Consider the following 20,517-nt stretch of genomic DNA (forward strand, 5'->3'; position numbering starts at 1 on the left):
CCTCTGAAGAATGCACATGAAACATGTTTGAAAACTGAGCATATTGCAGGCCATATAGTAAATTACAATAAATTTCTCAGTAAGTTTTGGTGGCACTGGGGCCCAGTTGCCTTTGGGGTAGTCAACTGGCTAGGGCAGCCTTATATTGGATTTTCCTTGTTCAGTCCATCAGTGGCACTCTCCTCCTCCCTGGAATCCATCCCAAATAAACCACAAGTGTTTTCTTTTGCACCGATTGTCTCCATCCTGCTCAATTTGGATTCCACACCCAGCAGTTTCTCCTCAGAACACAGATTTGTCCTGCAAGGGAGCTGTAGTTTGTTAGTTTTGAGAATTCACAGATCCAATCCACACTAGCAGTCACCGATAAATTGAAGATGGCGAAATGTTCTTCAAGTTTTTCTGTTCTCAGACCAGCCGATTGCAGTTTGCTGTGAAAATGTGGGAGCAATTTTGAGGGTTTTGGCTCCCAGAACTGTCAGAAAACCCTTTGATTTCCCTTTGTGAGATTGTGACTGTGATAACTAGTCAAACCACCTGAGTAGTTGCTGATCTCAAGCAGGTGTCATTACTGTACCTCATTCATGACAACTCATTTGTATTTGGGGATTCACGTGAATACTTTCTCACCTGGCTTTTATTGTAGATGTTGTCTGCTTATTTGGCTTTGTTCTCCTACTGGCATTCCATTCCATTCCCCTCTACTCCACTCCACTCCATTCCACTCCACTCCATTCCATTCCATTCTATTCCATTCCACTCCACTCCATTCCATTCCATTCTATTCCATTCCACTCCACTCCATTCCATTCCATTCTATTCCATTCCATTCCACTCCATTCCATTCTATTCCATTCCATTCCACTCCATTCCATTCCCACACAGTGTGGGATGGAATATACTTAGTAAATGATCTGCACAATTGGTGATTGAAAAAAAATAGTGGTCATCACTCTACAAGACATACTCAAATAAGTTGTAGATGAATTGAGATGAATGTTAAAATGTAAACATAATGAGAAGAAATAGGTAATGATGTATCATGTTTGTTAAGAGAAAATTGGTTTTCTAAGATTAAAACTCTAGAATACAAAGAAAAAAATGTGACAGATACATTTATATAAACTTTCAAAACCTGATATAAAAGAATGACAAACAAATTAAACAATAAATAACAAACGAGAAAAATACTGACAGTTCATATGGCAGGCAAAGCATTAATAATTTTAATATATAAATACTACAGAATAAATCAATATGGATGATACGAAAACCTATATGGAAAAATCAGCATAAAGCACGAACATGTAGTTTTTTGCAAAAGAAATACAAAGACTAATAAACACATGAGTAATTGTTAAGCTCTCTAGTAAGAAAAAAAAAGCAAATTGAAACAACAGTATAATATCTTTTTCTCCCAGATTGCCAACATTTAAAACCCAGGTAATGTCTTTTCCTAGAAAGGATGCTGAAGAACTGCAAGGACTGCTACTGCGAATTAAATTGGAGCAATATTTCTGGAAGGCAATTTGTATTAAAAGGGGGGGTAATCATTTTGCAAGATGTAAGTGTATCGCATCAACACATTGTACACCGTACACTTGCACAATGTGAAATGTCAATTATATGTCAATAACCTGGGGGGGTGGGGGAAAAAGAGCACTAGCACCCCATAGTCTTTTTTGTTTTTAAAGATTGTTTTTGATGTGGACTATTTTTAAAGTCTTAATTGAATTTGTTACAATACTGCTTCTGTTTTATGTTTTGGTGTTTTGCCCACGAGGCATGTGGGATCTTAGCTCCCTGACCAGGGATCAAACCCGAACCCTCTACATTGGAAGGCAAAATCTTAACCACTGGACTGCCAGGGAAGTCCCACCACCACATAGTCTTGCCAAAAGGATTAAATGTGTGTCTGATCAAGACTTTGGGTCCAACTGCCAGTTTGCAGGACATACAAAAGACAGTGGAGCATGTTGACTTGAGTCAGTATGCAGTTTTTTCTACTTCTAGCATTCCCTTTCCTCCCTCCAGCACCCAGGTTAAACATGAGTATGCTCATGTTTACATATGATCCGTAAAACTGTAGGAGCCATAAAACTGCAGGCACCTTGTATTTGGGGCTCCCTCAACAGTGAGACCGCCCCTAGGTCTGCACTGAACCACTTGAACCTGCCGGGCATGCACTCCATGGGGAAAAGTGGAATGGGGCGGGGGAGGGGCGTCAGGCTTTCTCAGGGTTTGGCTTCTTGCTTATACTATCGCAGTAAGTGATGAAAGGCTTCACTGTTACTTTCATTTTGGCTTGTTGCTTTAGTCACTACTCTAACACCTGACAGCTCAGCCGATCTCCTGACAAAACACACAATCGTGCTAATCATGCTTTAAAGATATTTGGGGTTAATTTTAGATCCAAGATCCCACATCATTATGAACTATTTCTGCACTTAATAATAATTGCTTTCATGCTTGTTAAATCTCCTAAGACCACCCACTGCAGCCAGATAATTTTATCTTTATACTAAGAATATCTTTATAGTCTAATACAGGTCATTGTAGCCTTGATAGCTTGTCTGAAGTCCACTAGCAAGAGATATAAATCTTACTATACAAACATATGTGTTGATTTGAGACTCCTCAGTTGTTTATACATCTTATCCATTAAACTTTCCTGTATCCTTGCCAAATACTTCTCTTCCTGTCCTCAACAGCACCCCCACAAGTCTCGTCTTACCTACCATTCAAACTAGACCTGTAATGGACTGGAAATACATTATCAATCTGTCTATTACCCCTTCCTTCAGAGAAACATCCTTCTTACATTCATGGTTGTCAAAGTGGGAACAATACCGGCCACACTTTAGTCCCAGAGATGGGCATGTGACCCAAGTTTGGCCAGTAGAGGGCTCCAGCCCTATGGTCATAATGATGGTTTCAGAGATGGGTTTGGAAGCCAGGCTGAATCACAATCTTCCCAAGGAAATTTTTTTTTTTGCCAGGATTATGGGGAAAGATTCTTTTTTTTCTTCTGGAATCTTGAGTCATAAAGTCTATAAGTTCAAGCTGCATTGAGACACTTTCCTTGACTGGAAAAAACTGTCTGCTACAGGAATGAATATAGCCAACACTCAAAAGAAACGGAAGAAGAAAATAAAGAGATTGAAAAAACTGACTCTTTGGGTCCAATTATACCTAAAATGTACCTCAAATTTTATAGTTACATGAATCAATAAGTTCATTTTCCTTTGTTTTAAATCAGTGTGATTTCAGTTTGTCACTTGCAAACACAAAAATTCTGATTAATACATACAGTACATCACAGTTGTGTGTTTATTTAACATAATGCTTTCCTGGATAATTGTGTTAATGAGACAAGATCTGAAATTCAAACTGTAAATTGAAGATAATAGCATTAAATTAATTCTGTCACATAGTCATTTATTCTATTGTCATTATGGAGGGTAAGATTTGAGAGGGAGGATAAGAAATCATTTATAGCATAAAGCTCTGATATCTGGATTGCAAAATTCTAACCTCTATAAGATGAATATAATATGGCTATTTCTGCTTGAGAAATGAGTGGTTTCTGCCTAATTTTGAATTTTTGCCTTATTTTGTGCTCTGAATCAGTACTTCTATGAATGGAAAATATTAATTCTCATCAGAATCCATTTGAATTCTGACAATAGTTGTGATTTGTATTTGCATCTAATTACATTTTACTAAATGGGACAAAATTGGATGTAGCAGAGACAGAATCCTATTGAGTCTTGAAAGATACAGGAGTCCACAAAAATTAGAGGAAGAGTCTGGTGAAGCTGGAAGAGAGTAGGTGCTTGAAGAGCCCCATGTTTTCATCACCTGAATGTAATGCAAGATATGACACTCATGCTGGATGTTAGCATTCCTTGGCCCTGGCTTCCAAGTGAATACACAGACACACAGACACACACACACACACACACACTTGCATTCCTTTAAACACAACATTCACACACATACACACTTATACACATATGAGCTCATATTCTCTTTCTCTCTTTCTAGCTCCTTGAATATCTAGTAGTTACTGGCCACATTTATTATCCAAACAATTAAAAGAAAGATTAAAGAAGCTACAAGGTGTTAACATGTCTATAGATTTACTCATTTTATCTACCCTCAGTGATCCATTCCAGGCCTTCAACATCTTTAAAACAGACACTGTACGATTTATTAAAAACATACCACACCCACCCCAAATTTTTGATGGTTGCTTTAGAGCTTTTATACAAACATCTATGATATTGTTTTCCACATGTTGCTGGGGGGAAAGAAGTTTTATCTGAAGAAGCTTCGTAGTGGTCCTGATTCCTCTGTTTCTTGCATTCATTCATTTCCAACAAGTTTTTCAATAGTTTTGGTTCCAAAATCCTGCAGCATGTCAGTATTCCCCTGGGAGCTTTCTTGGGAATCTGGGTGTGGAAACCTCTGTTCTACAGCCCTGTCACTCACACTGCGGTCTGAGAACAAGCAGCACTGGCATCACCTGGAAGCATTTGAGAAATGAGGACTCTGTGGCTCCCCTGCAGACATAGCGAATCAAACTCCGCAACAAAGATCCCCACATGAGTCTATGCACATTCGTGTCCAAGAAGCATCTGCAGAACATGGTTAACGGAACTGGATCCTCTTTTCTCCATTCCTATTATCCAAAATTCTGACTTCTTCTACTTCAATAAAAACATTATAGTGTCCCTAAATTTGATTTATTCTTCATCTGTACTTTGCTCCAATGAAATTTAAATTTTGTCTTCAACTGCACGTCAGAATAAGGCTTCAAACTTGTAAAGGCCTCTTTGATGTCTCATTTTATTTTATTTTCAGAAGCATATTCCCCACAGGTCTTCACCACTAAAGTGTCCTGAGCTTTTTCCTCCTGTATTTCTGACCTTGCTTCACATGTAGGTTTTACTTCCAAGCCTATTTCATCTTAGCTGTGACTTTGCCACTCATCTCCTGCTACCTAAAATTTCAAAATCTTTCCTTTGACAGACTTCCCAGGCTCTTATCTGGGCCAGCTTTAATTTTGGGCTAACGTGTAGACTCTTTTCTATAGGTTCTCAGGCTAGATGCAATGATCTATTCCAACTTCAAATTTCATTTACAGGAAATTGTCTGCCAATATCCACTTTTGGCTGTTCCTACTTGGCTTCAAAATATCTAGAAAAAGGGGATTCATCAATCACCTGGACATTTTATCTTCCCAGTGCTGGGTGCTTGGTGTTACTCAAACCATCTTCTTGAGGATTCTCAATTTTCCACTTTCTGTCTGGATATTTCGATAGATGCAGGAAATTGAAAACACACAAAAACAGCGGTTGGCTTGTTATAATGATAGCAGTAGGGAGCAAGCCATGATAATCAGACAGTGAGGGTTGTTCCAAATGAATTCTGCCTCAGTGTCTTCACTTTCAAAGACCTGCACTGCCACACCCTTTCAGTCACCCCTCCCATGGTCAGACCCTGGACTAGGCCATCATCAGGAATTGTCCATGTTTGACAACCCCAAATGCCAATTTCCCACTGTCAGGGCAAAAATCTTTTGTCTGTCAGACCTGTATTCCCTCACCCATGCCTGTAGACCCTGATTCAGGCTGAAATCAACTAAAATATCAACTCAGCCTTTCAGCAGTTTCCACAGGAAATCAAATTGTCTAAGCATGTCATCACATCTGAGGTCATTACCGAGGATGTTCTGGAAACACAAAAAAGGTTGCATATGATAAAATATTACTGTTCTCCAAAGTCCAGACCTCCCCAGAGAGGGGTCTACCCTCCTTACTCCTAGTGCCTAACCCACAGACTCCTCTCCCTGATCCCCTCTTCTCTCCTACTCAAGACTTCACTCAAGTTCTCCCATCTCTTGTGCAAGGAAAGTCTGTTCTGCTCCCAGCTTCTACTCCCCAAAAAGCCAGAGTTTCCACTGAAACCAATGTCAAGTGTGCTGCAGAATTTGAGGAATCAAGACAGGAAAACATATTGGTAAGGGATGAGACCAGACAGTCAAGAATATAAAATCATGAAGGAGCTCCAGGGGAAAGAGTTTGAGAAAGAATCCACTAGAAATCAGTGTGCACCCTCTGTACCTCATGCTGACCTAGGTTTTTGCATCACCAGTCCTCAGTGTCTGAAAACTATATGAATTCACTACAACTGAAGTATTACTGTGGGTAGGTATCCATCCACTGAGATTTAGAATAGAAGTTAGATGCAAGGACTCTGGAATTCATCTTCTTCCTTACTAGCTCTGAACAAGTTACTTACCTCCTCCATGCCTCATCTCTAAAGTTGGGGTAATAATAGGGTTGTGGTGAGAGGTATATGACATCATCTATGCAGAGGGCTTAGCACACAGCCTGGCCTCAAGTAAGCACTAAATGCATTTCAGTTATAGTAAGGATCAGCACTGGTCATAAACCCTTCTTCTGAAGGGCTTTCAATAAAAACAGTATTTAAAATTTTTATTTATTTATTTATTCATTTATATTTTTATTAAAGTATAGTTGATTTACAAAGTTGTGTTAATTTCTGCTGTAAAGCAAAGTGATTCAGTTACATATATAGATATTCTTTTTCATATTCTTTTCCGTTATGGTTTCTCACTGTATATTAAATATACTCCCCTGTGCTATATAGTAGGACCTTGTTGTTTATCCATCCTAATTATAATAGTTTGCCTCTGCTAATCCCAAACTCCCAATCCATCCCTCCCCCACCTCCTCCTCCCCCTATTCAACCACAAGAGTCTTCTCTACGTCTGTGAGTCAAAAACAGCATTTTGCTTTGATAATTTTCTTATTTGTCTTTTATTTTGACCTAGCTTCCATGTGGGCCAAAAAGATAAAAGAAATAAAGATACAGAGTGAGGTGGAGATAGCCTGGATCATTGAATTTTAAACAAAAGCAATGAAAAGGGATAGAATTCCTCTGCCCTGATGAACTATTGCAGAAATAGACTCCAAAACTAAACCGGTATTGTCCAGGAAAATGAAAGGTCATTCACTTTACTCTCCTATCTTCACTCAGACCCACATCCATCTTATCCCCGGGAAGCAAAAATAAGTTTTATTTTCAAAGGACCTCTTGACACAGATTTGCATTCTTCCCGAGTAACCAACTCCTTTTCTTCTGACTCTGAGTCAGGAAAATGCAGGCCCTTCTATTCTAGAAATGGATGTATGTAGAGAACAAAAACTGAGTGGTGAGTGGGCATAGAATTGACAAAGGTTCCTGTTCTTATTTACAGTCTATTTCCTAACTGCTGCACATGATTTGCCATGCATAGGAAATAATTGCCCAACGTGCTGTACTTGCACTCATAGATTCTTGGCCAAAGTTTGCTATATTTCCTCAATTTGTGAAACCCTTGTCGCTGGCATAGTCCTATTCATCTAAACTGGTGAAAACGATGTTAATAAATATTAAACTAACCGGACAGTCAGCAATCACCCTTGGGTTGTAAGAGGATCGCTCTGGTCCTGATTTGGAGGAAACATGAGAAAGGCTAGAATCAGGAAGATTCTCTCTAAGGCTGTGGGGCAACACAGCTGAGAAATGTCGAGGGTGAGGTGGGGGTGGGGGGAGGGGGCAGGCTGGGATAATAGTAAGTAAGTAGGGCGACAGGACATGGTGAGAAATTCTTTCTGTCCAGATTATCTCATTTATTATATTAGTCATTAGTGAAAAAAGAGAAAAACTTTCCATCTTTATGTCTGGCAATACATCATACGTATTGAGTGCTTCAGGAGAAGGAGGGGAGAGAATTAATATTTCCTGATTGTCTGTTAGGTCTTTGGACTTCTTCTCGATCTGTATCGACTCCTTTGGTTATTTCAACTAATCTCACAATTTTAAATATATGTATACACTGAGGGCTCCAAATGTTCTCTGTCCGGCTTTAACCTCTTCCCTGAACTCCAGGTGTGTATATATATATATATATATATATATGTATATATATATATACACTCAGCTGCCTCCTCAACTTCTCCACCTGTGTGCCTATCAGGGGCCTTAACATGTCTCTAAACAAGTTCCTGTTCCTTCCTCCACCTGCTCCCTCCTCAGTCTTTCTCATCTCAGTTATTAGCATCTCCATTCTCTTTTTATTATCAAATTTTTATTTTACATTGGAGTTTAGTCGATGTACAATGTTGTGGTAGTTTCAGGTGTACAGCAAAGTGATTCAGTTGTATTGTATATATGCATGTATCTATTCTTTCTCAAGCTCTTTTCCCATATAAGTCATTACAGAGTATTGAGTAGAGTTCCCTGTGCTATACAGTATGTCCTTATTGGTTATCTATTTTACATACAGCAGTGTGTACACGTCAATCCCAAACTCCCAGTCTATCCCTCCCGCACCGCCCCACCCTCGGTTACTATAAATTCTGGCTTCTCCGTTCATAAACAATCTAGTCAAAAACCTCCCAGTCATCCTTAACTCTTCTTTCTGTTACATACCTCTTCCACTCAGTCAGAGAATCCTACTGGGTTTACCTTCAAAATATATCCAACGAGATTCCTTCTTTCAGTAACAATGGGCTATCTTATTCAAACCAACCCTAACAACAAAAAATTGTTGGACAAAACATTTCTTTTAAAAACTAAGAGCTGACAAGATAATAGGGAGTTACAAAAACTGAAGAGAAATTATAATTCAGGAATAAAAAAAGGGCAAAAAAAAAAAAGAGACATTTTTGCCCTGTGGATAAGAGCCTAAGCCAGAACATTCTTCCTGGGAATGTAAACATTATGGGGATATAACAAGAAACTCTCCCCACAATAAATTGAGACCTTAAATGGCCTACAGGCTAAGACTGGTCCAGAAATGGGTCAGTCCTCACATGGAATTATACTTGAGGTTTATTTCTGGGTCATCTGGCGAATCTCAAGCCCTGAACTTGATTTAAGTTGATCCCAAGCTGGTAGCATCCTGGTGCCTGGCAGAAGCAATGACAAATACTATCTGGATTAAGTTTTCTTAATTAATTAAGGAGTTAAATATAATTCCTACTTTTTTTTTCAAATAAAACATCTAATATCTAGTCAAAATAACTAGGCACGCAAGGAAGCTAGGAAGAACCAGCCGAAGCAACAGATAACACAGATTCACAAGGCTTAGATATGGAAATTACCAAAGAGTCTTTAAAATAATCACGCTTACTATGTTTGAATTAATAAAAGACACACCTGAGAATCTCTGAAGGGACCAAAACCATACAAAAATGATAAATCAGACAAAATAGAATTTTATAAAAATAAAAACACAATAAAATGTAAAACTATATGAATGGGTTCAATAACAGATTAGACATCGCTGAACTGCAGGATACAACATTAAAAAGCATAGCACAGAGGTAGCCAGCTTCAATGTTTCTCCCAAAGGGGTGGGAGGAGGTGAGGGCAGGTGTCACCCCTCTGCCTCGTTGTCCCCTAGCACTGCCCGAACATCACTCAGGTCACCACCACCGTGAAGATCTGGACTTCACAGCATGTCTTTACCACCCACAGGAAACTTACAACAGCTGCAAGGCAGATATACCCAAACCCTAGGAACCCAAGTATGGTTGGTGTTGATGTATGGGATAGACTTATAGATCCTTCTGGAAAGTTGCACAGCCACAGACTTCTTAGCACAAAGTGGAAATTGCCTTCCATCCTAAATTCACTTACTGGTGCAGCAGGAACCAAAACATACGTGCAGTATGAAGTTGATCCTAAAAAGAAAATAATGGAACTTAAATCTATAATATTTCATGTACAAATATGGTTTCAGTAGTTGGGAAACATATACAAACCACATCCCCAAGATACAGGAAAAACTATTTTGACTCAATGACTGAAAGGAGTCGGTCTCAGAGTTATGTAGAAGGACTTGATGGCAAATACGATATCTTCAAATGCTTATCAAGGCTGAGATGCAGTGGAATGGGTAATGTATAAATTAAATGCCGAGACTGAAGGGTTGATGACTTCAGTAAGAGAAAGGACACCCATGGTAGCGGCAGCATTTGTAGAGGAATGATAATGAAAAATGGTACACAGCATCGGGTCCCCCAGGTGTCTTTAAGCTTGCAGTGTCTTTGTTATTTTAAAAGTACAACTACATCTTAGATAGAATTTTTTAAAATAACCGAAAGAAAGGCTATGTGACTTCTGACAAAAACAAAGAGGTGCAGGCCTTTTATATAAAAGGGATTATCCAAAGTTAGTGTAGCTCAAAATATTCATCTAATTTTGTGGGTTCCAGTAGCATGTGAAAATGTAACAATTTTTTTTTAATGTAACAATTTTTGAAAAAGTATTTTGAAATTGATATTGGCATATTTAATCTCCTTGAGGCAGGATTTTAAAGCTTTTCCCACACTGGCATTGTATCTTGCTTGGGACCGACCTCAGAACAAAGCAGAACCACCTCTTAGGTGCACACAATTGCTCTACTGTGGTTACCTTCAACAGCCTGCTTGAAGGAACTCACTTTAAAAGGAGAAATTTTATAGTTTTAAAGGCATATTAATTTGTATAAAATAACCTGCTCTGCTATAAACCACCATTAAAAACCATAATATTTTGATTTGGTACTTAGATGATATTTTTGGCATGAAAATTATGATTAAATATGATTTTATTGTATCCACAAGCACTGTATTAATTTGCCAAAGTTTTGTAACCTAGTAAAGTTATTACCTTTCTTCAATTTGTACTTCCAAAAGTCTTTATGATTTAGCCTGCTGTACTGTGGGCTGGTTACATTCACTGAAAATACAGTTATTACCTGAAAAAAAAAAGTTCAGTATGGAAAGTAATAGAAAAGTCTATAGTAAGAAAGTCTCACATACATTAAATCAGAGTCCAAAGAAAGAAGAGTAGAAAGAGTAAGGAAGAAGCAATATTTGATGAGAGAGTGACTGTTGTCTAGAACTACAGAAGGACACCAGTCACGTACTCAGGGAGTTTTACGAATCGCAAGCAGGAAGATAAAAAGGATGCCACACCTACGCACACCATGGTGAAAATTCAGAAAACCAAAGACAAGGAGAATGTCTCAAAAGCAATTGAAGAAAAACACGCATATGATCTGTGAAGAATTGACCAACAGCAATACTTTTCAAGAACAATAAAAGAAGTCAGAATGTCTTAGTGAGTTTTTAAAAATCTAGAAGTCTATGTCTAGCTAAAATATCCATAAAGAAGGAAGTTCAATGAAGATATGTTCAAACAAAAATTGAGTTTTCCACTAACAGACCTACACTAAAGGAAATTCTGAAGAATGTAGTTCAGGAAGAAAGAAAATAATCCCAAATAGAAGGTTTGCGATGCAGGAAAAAGATGAAAAATAAAGCTATTAAAAAGGATGGGCATAACTTCAAATAAATATTAATAGTGATTATAATTTCTTACGGTCTTTCAAGTATTATAGAATTAAGATGCACAACAGCACAGGACAGCATATAAGTCAGAAGAAGTGTGAATGGATTTAAAGTATTCTAATGCCCTTATATCAGCACACAACTCTATAGAAAAAGGGAAAATGACTTGACCAGGCATCACGTCACAACATAGGAAATGCAAGTATTAAATAAATCTATGCAAAGGTTTCAATCTCATTAGTCATCAGGTAAATGCAAATTTAAACCACCCTACTACATAAGCACCAGAACAGCTAAAATATAAAAAAGTGATAACAAGTGTTGACAAAGAGTGAAACAACGGAATATTTCAAACATTGTTCATGAGAATGAAATTGGACAGCAACTTTCAAAGCAGTCTAAGAATATCTACTAAAGTTGAAAGAACTCATACTACATGATCCAGAAATGTATATACAGATAGAAAGATAGAGAGGGAGAGAGAGAGAGAGATCCAAGTGTTATATGAGGGTGAGTCAAAAATTATCCGCACTCCAGTTATATTAAAACTTCTGTTGGCTGCAATGTCTTATCAGTACTTTCTGTTCAAGGCTACGGTCTCCCCAGTCACTGCTGTGCAGGTGTGAACAGGTTTCATCAGTTCATTTGTAACTGCGGTGTGAGCAAAAATGGATGCCCCACTTGTGATTTGCACAAAAGAAGCACAGTGTGCAGTGACTCGATTTTTGAGGTCTGAGGGTGTGCATGTCTGCACATTTCTGCCCACACTGCTGCTACTCTGCAAAAACTTCATTTTGAGGTGTTAAGGCATCCTCCCTATAGTCCTGATCTTGTTCCATTGGACTTTCACCTCTTTGGTCCCCTGAAAGCAGCCCTACAAGGACAAAGATTCACTTCTGATGAAGTGGTACATTCATGGCTCACAGCTCAGCCTAAAATATTTTTTAATGAGGAAATACAAAAGCTTGTTGAGGACAGAAAAGCAAGGAGATTATGTCAAAGCAAGGAGATTATGTCAAAAATGGTGTATTTGTCTTTTCTAAAAGTTAATTAAAATAAATTCTACAGCCAGAGTGCGAATAATTTTTGACTCACCCTCGTAAATCCAACAGTAATATGAACCAAGAGTTATGTAAAAGCACGCTCACAGCAGCATTACTTGAAGTAGTTGGAAAATGGAGACAACCCCAAAATCCTCAATAGGCAATGTTTTTAATGAATTGTGATCTATTCATGCAATTTAAACTTGTACAAACATAACGTTGAACAAAAGAAGCTGGACACAAAAGAATGCACACTATATGAGTTCATCTTTTAAAAATTCAAAAAGCAGGCAAAACCAAATATCATGTTTAGATGGGAAAACTGTAAAGCAAAGCAAGACAGTGATTCCCATAAATGTCAAGAGGGTGGTTACTCTTGGGGGACATGGTGGATTTTCAAGGGAACTGATGCTTCAGCTTTGACTTGGCGAGTGCTTGTACTTACAGAATGAGCTGTTAAATCTCTGTACATGTTTCTGGATGTACATTATATTTCATATACAAATGGATTGTTAATAGTCTTTGTATAAAGTTTTAACTTGTGTAAGTTAGTTAACCTCTCTCTCTGAACTTTAGTTTTCTCATCATATGTAGAAATACATAATAATATCTGTGGTATCAGAGATATTAAGAGCTCTAAGGATTAGAGCTAAAGATGCTGACTATCATAATACCTCTGACTGTCATAATACCTCCATACAAAGTTTCTTCCAGTTTCCCCTCAACACCATCCTTTTCCTACTTGCCTTTGTCTTAGACGTGACTCACTTGGCTGGGGGCTAAAAGGAGAGGGTGGAGAGTTTTGACACAGCCTGGGGACCCATAGAGGGGTCCTTTGTGCTCATCGCTACTGCCATTGGAAGTCTCACTCCTAGTAGGTAGGAATCAAGGTTTCCTGTGCCAAGTCCTCCAGGGCAATGATAATAAATTGGCTAACCCAAGGGGGACGTATGGATGAATTTCAGCTACATTATGAACTAAGGCCTTTGGTGGCAGAAACTAACCATCGTGTTCAACATGGTTTATACAGGAAAATACTTCCCAGGTTCCAAATGTATGTGACTAACTGATAAATTCCTCTACACACTCATTTTTAAAAATTAACATAATTCACGATTGTACTCCCTAAAATTGTCAGTTAACTAAAAGCCAAGTAAAGCATACCCATGAAAAACAGCCAGAAAAACAATGACTTTAAGAGTGGATAGTAAGTGCTACCAGGCAACTGGGCTGAATTGTTTACTGTGGTTAAGGACCAGGTCTACGGCCAAGACCTCTGGCAGCTCCAGGTGATGAACTTCTCCCTTTTCCCCACAAGGCAGTGACCAGAGGAATCGGGATGAGGGGACGGGCTGGACGCCCAGGAGCCCAGGGCATCTGTAATTTCCCTAACATCTCTGGGCCTGTTTTCTTCTCTATAAAAGTGGTGGGATTGACTAGATTACAGTAAGATCCTTTTTTTTTTTTTTTATTTCTAGAATGTTGTGATTCATCCTTGATTCACTGATCAATATTTTAAAATGTCCCAGTGTATTCGGAGAAGCAATTTATTTTTCCTGGTATCGATTTGTAGGGGGATTGTGTTACCAAGTTCTTTACTTAAGGCGCATTGAGTAACTTAACTGATAATGAGCTTACTATAATTTTGCGAAGGACACAGAAATGCACATTTAGAAAGCTTTTATTCCTTCTGTAAAACTTAAGGACAAAAAAATTAAGGACTGTATTCCCTAAAGTTTGCTTCATTAGTCCTGCAAAATGCAACTTGAAAATTTTTTAAAAAGCTTTTTGGCATCAAATAAGAAGGAAAATTTATAAGGCATATTAGCTTACGAAGGCTCTGTAAAGATAATAAGGTAGTAAGGACTTTTTTAAACCTAAGTTTCTCAAAACTTTTCATTTGCTTTAAACCAATTAATACCTCATATGCAACGAACCGAATGTGTCTCCCTAAAATTCATATGTTGAAAGCCTAACCCCAGTGTCATGATATGAGAAAGCGAGGCCTTTGGGAGGTGATTAGGTCAAAGGCTGAGAATGCAGCCCCCATGACGGGATTAGTTCCCTTATAACAGGCACACCAAAGAACTCTCTCTCTCTTTCCTCCATATGAGGTCACAATGAGAAGACAGCAGCCTGCAACCTACAAGATGCTCTTACCAGAACTGCCCCCCCCCCCGCCCCATGCTGGCACCCTGATCTCAGACTTCCAGCCTCCAGAGCTGTGAGATACAAACATCTGGTTTTTACAAGGCACGCAGTCAACGGTATTTTGTTACAGCAACCTGAATGGACCAAGCCACAGTATAATTAGTGTTCTGAACAACTTGCTATAGAAAATGTTAATGCTCCATTTCTCTTTCCTTCCCTCCAACAAAAGTATTCAAGAGATACAGCCATAAATGTTGCCTCCTCTTCACCTCCCACTCCAGTGGGGCTTTCGGGTTCTCCACTCCATTAAAGGACTCTTTTCAACATCGACAATAGCCCTCTTGCTCTCAACCCCATGATCTCGTGTCTGGCCCCATCTTCCTTTGCCCATCAGCTAAATTCAGCAGACAGCTGCTCATGTGTTCTGGAGGCAATCTCTTCTATGACGTTTGTCTTATTGTGCTTTCTAGGTTTCCTCTTCCATCCCTGCCCACCTTCCCAACCTCCTCTTCTGACTGTTTCGCCCATTAGACATGCAAATGGGGGCTTCCTCTGTTCACTGGCTCTTCTCATGTCTGACTCTCTTTTCTCCCCACAGTGTGAAATGCCATCTCTGTGCTGATGGCCCCACATTGTTATCTCCACTCAGCCCTCTTGTCACGTCTTGGTCCCTTTCACACTATACTCTTAAGAACACATTTCACTCTTCCCTACCTCGAAGACTTTAGGTCTGCCGTCTCCTGTTTCTAAGATACTCAAGTCTTTTCCTATTCCTTCATTTATCATTTTAAAGTCACTTCTTCAGAAAGCCTGTCCCTCTCCAGCTTATCTAACATAAGCACCCTGCCAATCCTTCCCAGTCACATACCCTACTTATTGTCTTTTTAGCACTTGTTACAAGCTATCAATATCTTGCTCATTTATTTGTTACGTGTTATTTGTTCACCTCCTCTGTTATAACCTAAGCACTGAGAGTGCAAGGCCATACCTGTCTGTTCTCCCAAGGACCTAGCACAGTGCCTGGCACAGAGCAGGTGCTTGATAAAATTTTGTTGAATGAATGAATGAGCGTGTGGATGAATATGATTCTTTTGGTTTCTTAAGCTGATAGAGCCCCCTCACACTCTTTTCTGGTGACCAAGTATGGAACACATGGAGTCTGGAACACCTAGAGAAAATGGGTTTTAACAGAGTTCTTGGATGTCTCTCTGAAGGATCAAAGTTTCAAAGGAGGTTTGGGGAAGAGCAGGATGGGAGTCATTCCTATGGGTCTACTTCTCTGAAGAGTGTCCTAAAAGAATTCTGATATATTATCATTTCCAAAGATGGTCACAAAACACCTCCCGTCCCACACACTCTTCTTATAGTGTGATGTGGACACTCTGTCTATTGAGAGGTAGGATCTATACTCTTCCCCTTGGAACTGGGCAAGCTTATACCTCTAGCAGAAATGACACTGTATTTTACAAGTTCCCCTGAACAAAGAAACAAATAAGAAACAAGGCTACAGCATAAAAGGCAAAACAGCTTTGATCTGGTTCTCTTGGGATGCTTGCTCTTCGAACTTGTTCCATGAGAATGTCCAGGTAGCCACCTGGAGAGGCCATGTGGAGGTGTTCTGGCCAACAGCCTCAGCTGTGGTAACAGATGAAAACCAGTATCAGCCACCAGACATGTGAGTGAGGAAGGCTTCTAGGTGATCCCAGTCCTCCAATACCAAGTAAACCCACCTATGAGCCTTGTTAGTTGAGTCCCCGATCATGTAACAGAGATAATCATCCCCAGATCTCCCCTCTCCAAATCCCTGACCCACAAAATCTTTGAGCGTAATAAAATAGCTTTTTGAAGCCATTACATTTTGGGGTTTTGTTAGCAGCAATACTAACCAGAAGACCAATATTCTTTGTTGTTAGTTATAAAATGATTCCTATCCTCTCAATATCAGTTGGACAGGTAGTGGTATTGACACAACTGTGAAGATTTGCTAACAAGAATTCTGTCTGGAGACGTGAACGTTTCTCTCACTTATGTGTAAAGTTAATGTGCTATGGGGAGCTAGGGTCAGTTCACACTGGCTTATGATGGACACATTCCCAATGTGTACATCTCTTCCCAACCAGCCCTTGTGGAAGTAATTATACCATGGAAATTGTCAAGCACTTTAAATCAGGGCTTTTTTTTCCCCACCTCCAGAGAACTGGCTTACCAGCCCACCTCTGGGAATGCATGTTCATTTCTTTATAATAATCCTTCTGCCCTATTACAAAAAAAGAAGTTTGACTTTATTGGCAATTTGTCCTCCAAGGCTCCTTTAAGGCCCATCTGTGATGTTCCAAGAGCCCCAGCTTGGCTCTCCCTGCTCTAATATCCTCTTCTAGCATTTCCACGCGGACCCCACAAGCCCAGATGTTCTGGGAGGGGCTGAGTGCCCCCATGATCGCTGGGAGAGAGGGGTTTTCCTGATTCCACTTACTTTGTGTCCACAGAAAGCTCTCCTGCTGGCCACTAAAAGCACGTCCAGCAGGCCCAGCACTGCTGCATTTTCAGATGGGAAGGCACGGTAGACACCCTCCATTCTCTTGTCTGCAGTAGCTGAGGACCACCCATGTGACCCAGACACACACAAAAGGATGAAGCAGGCCCATGAATTGAGCCTTTAATGAAGGCTTGTGGAATTGCATTATTAAGAAGTCAATTCTCCCAGCGTGTAAGTGGTACTTTCTGGCGCTACTCTAATAAATTACATCTCTGGTGTATTTGCATAGCTATTAAGTATCTTCATTATTAGGATAGGAAATTGGGCAACTAGGGATGAAGTATCAAGCCCTATGCTGGATGAACACAGTGGGAAATCCTAGAAGTAAAACCAAGTTTTGCATTCACTCAGGCTAGAGTTTGAGAAAGAAAGACTTTAAATTCTTGGGTCATACAGCCTCATAGCCTCATATCAGCAATTCTGCTTCTACCAACTTACCCTACAGATTCATCTACACGTGGACAAATTAGCAAATAGGTATTATAAGGATGTTCACCCAGGTATTGTTTGGGCTAATCAGTAAGTTACTAGTTTAAATTGTGGCCACCTGTGCAATGAAGTATTAAAAGAAAGGATTTCTAAAAAGGAGGCAGGCCTGTATATATTCACATAGGAACATCTCTAAAATACATTATGTGAAAAATCAAGGCTGGAATTCCCTGGTGGTCCAGTGGTTAGGACTCGGTGCTTTCACTGCTCGGGGCCTGCCCAGGTTCAATCCCTGGTTAGGGAACTAAGATCCCACAAGCCTTGCAGTGTGGGGAAAAAAATCAAGGTAATGCAGTCTGTAATATTTCAAATTGGTCAAAAAAAATATATTCATGTATGTGAGTATATGCATGGAAAATGTCTGAAGGGAAGCAGGAAAAACTGTTGGAGGGAGTTAGGTTGAAAGGACGAGAAATTTGAAGTGGAAAAGAGCCTCAGTTTTTCATTGTAAGTGGTTTTGTTGTATGTTAAATTTTTAACCATGTGCATATCTTTTTTCCTGATGGCATTTATTCGATTTATTCATTTATTCGATTACATCCGTTTTAAAAATTGAGGTAAGATCAGTTTATAACATTATATAAGTGTCATGTGTATGAAATCACATCACTAACTCAATAACTTAACACAACTTAATAAAAACACTTCATTTGTGTTAAGATGATTGATACCCTTTTAGACAATTTTATTTCTCTTCAGTTTTATTGTTCCTGAGAAGATCTTCAGTTATCTTTTGCTAGTCAACCATGCCCTTCTAAATTCACTCTGACCCCAGGCAGCTCTAAAAACACATCTATTTTGTTTATGACTTTATCTTCAGCGCTAGAGCAGCATCTGGTATACAGCGGGGGCCAAAAAAAAAAAAAAACAATTACAGTATATAGTATGTACGATGGTGGCTGGTGCTGTGAAAAAAATTCAGAGTGGGAGAGAGGTGAAATGCAATTTTTAAAAAGTTAATTAGGGAAAGTTTTATTGATAAGTCAATATCTGAGTAAAGACTTAAAGGATTTAGTAAAGCAAGAGATGAGGCAATTTGGAAGAAGAGATTTCTAGGCAGAAGAGTAGCAAGTGCAAAGGCCCTGAGGTGGGAGTGTGTTGATCAAATAATATGCTGAATTCGTTTAAACTTTACACTTTAAATATACACAGATTATTCCTTAACTTAACAAAGGAATATGAACCTAATGGATTTGATTTACTCCATTATTTCTTTAATTCCCAGGGTTAAAGATGTTAACCGAGTAAACAATTTTATTATTTCAAGCAAATAGGGATTACTGTTCAAGGGACCTGGAGCTGAGGTTACTACCCAAGAGAACTGAGGTGACCCTTCCAAGAAAGCCTGGGTGATCCCTCTGACAATCGAAGTTGCTTTTTAACAAGTCGTAGATACGCAAGGCAATTTTGCAAATAACCCTGAGCAGTAAGATTTGAGTCCCCCTTTTTTGGACATTATCGCGATAAGGACACCCAGCCTACACCTGTCTAATCAGGTTCCCGTTGCCTAATCCTCCACTCTGATTTGGGTCTGCATCCCCTTGGACTGGAATCAGCAAACCTCCCTGTCTTCTGATCCTCAGCATTGCCACCTCACTGTAATGATACCTTGTTTCCCTTTCTGCAGGGCTTTCTGATTCTCAGCACCTTCTTCATGGCTCTCATCTGACTTGACCTCCACGACCTCCACGTAATATCTGACATTCTTGATGACTAAACCCATTCCCAAAACTCTCACCTCTGGCTTCCATAATATAGTCTCCCACTAATCTGGGCTCTTTCCTAGTCTCCTCCTTCCTGGGCCCCTCCCTTAATCAGTGATATTCCCGGGGGCTGCTTTGAATCTTTCCTCTCTCGCCCGACACTGGCTCTCACTTAAATGCTCATAACATTCTCTCTACATTAATCCATAGGGAGAAGTAAGGCAATTTTCACTCCCATCCCCACCCCTATCATCACTGTAATTTATAGGTTATGTCACCTGCTGAGTGTTAAACAGAAAAACTAATGACACAGTGGATAACGTGAATCATATACAGAAGAAACCTAAGAGATTGGGTAGAAACACAAAACTATGCTCTTTGTGTCTGTCCAAGCTCAGTCACACTGCGCCTTCCTCCCCAAGGGGCACAGTTGGAGTGAGATTTTTAGTTAAGAAAGCTGAAATCTGAACAATCGTATTTTGCTCTTCCTGAAGAAAGAAAGACACAAATAAAAGGATGCGCTCAGCAGGTGGCTTAAAGAAAGAGCAACCAGACAGTGCAGCCCTGTGTCCACTGCACAGACCAGAGGGGAGGGAACCCCTGTGTTCTGACCTGAGAGCTTGCCTCCAGGCTTCATGCTCTGTTTCCTCATCACCACCCCCAACTCCTCCCCACGGTTGCCTGAGGTAAGTGGTCCATAGCCAGGATGCTGAAGAAAAGAATGCCATCTTTTGGTATGTCGGTAAGAAAGAAAAAATAGAAAAGGCATCAGTGTCCCAGCCCCACCTCACCCCCTCTCCTACCCTGGTCCTCAGGTGGAATCCTTCCATGGGGGCAGGCATAGTGTCCTCAAAGTGTCCCTCAAAGTGTCCTTCTTCCGGGACCGTGAATCATCAACTCAGGACTCTCACTTCACAGTTCTGTGTTAAGTTCAGGAATGATCTATGTATCAAAAGGAAGGGGTTGGGATCCTGAGACTGTGAACTCAGGAATCAAACCAGCTGGGTTCAAATCTCCGCTCAGCCACTTACTGGTTCTGTGCTTCAGCAAGTTCTCTGCCTCATTTTACCTCTATTTTTTTATCTGCAAATTGGGGATAAATAGAGCATCTAACTCACAGGGTTTTAAGCACTCAATGAGTTAATATACTCAATGAGCCAGGACAGTGCTTGACTCTGAGT

At 39.7% G+C, this 20,517-nt stretch overlaps 1 pseudogene; it reads left to right on the plus strand.

Moving 5' to 3' along the window:
• The first annotated feature begins 7,596 nt into the window (after positions 1-7,596).
• Positions 7,597-10,069, plus strand: LOC130835599 (PRELI domain containing protein 3B-like; annotated as a pseudogene).
• The last annotated feature ends 10,448 nt before the right edge of the window (positions 10,070-20,517 follow it).

The sequence above is a fragment of the Hippopotamus amphibius genome, chromosome 14 (assembly GCF_030028045.1).
Source record: "Hippopotamus amphibius kiboko isolate mHipAmp2 chromosome 14, mHipAmp2.hap2, whole genome shotgun sequence".
In the NCBI taxonomy this organism is placed as follows: Eukaryota; Metazoa; Chordata; class Mammalia; order Artiodactyla; family Hippopotamidae; genus Hippopotamus; species Hippopotamus amphibius.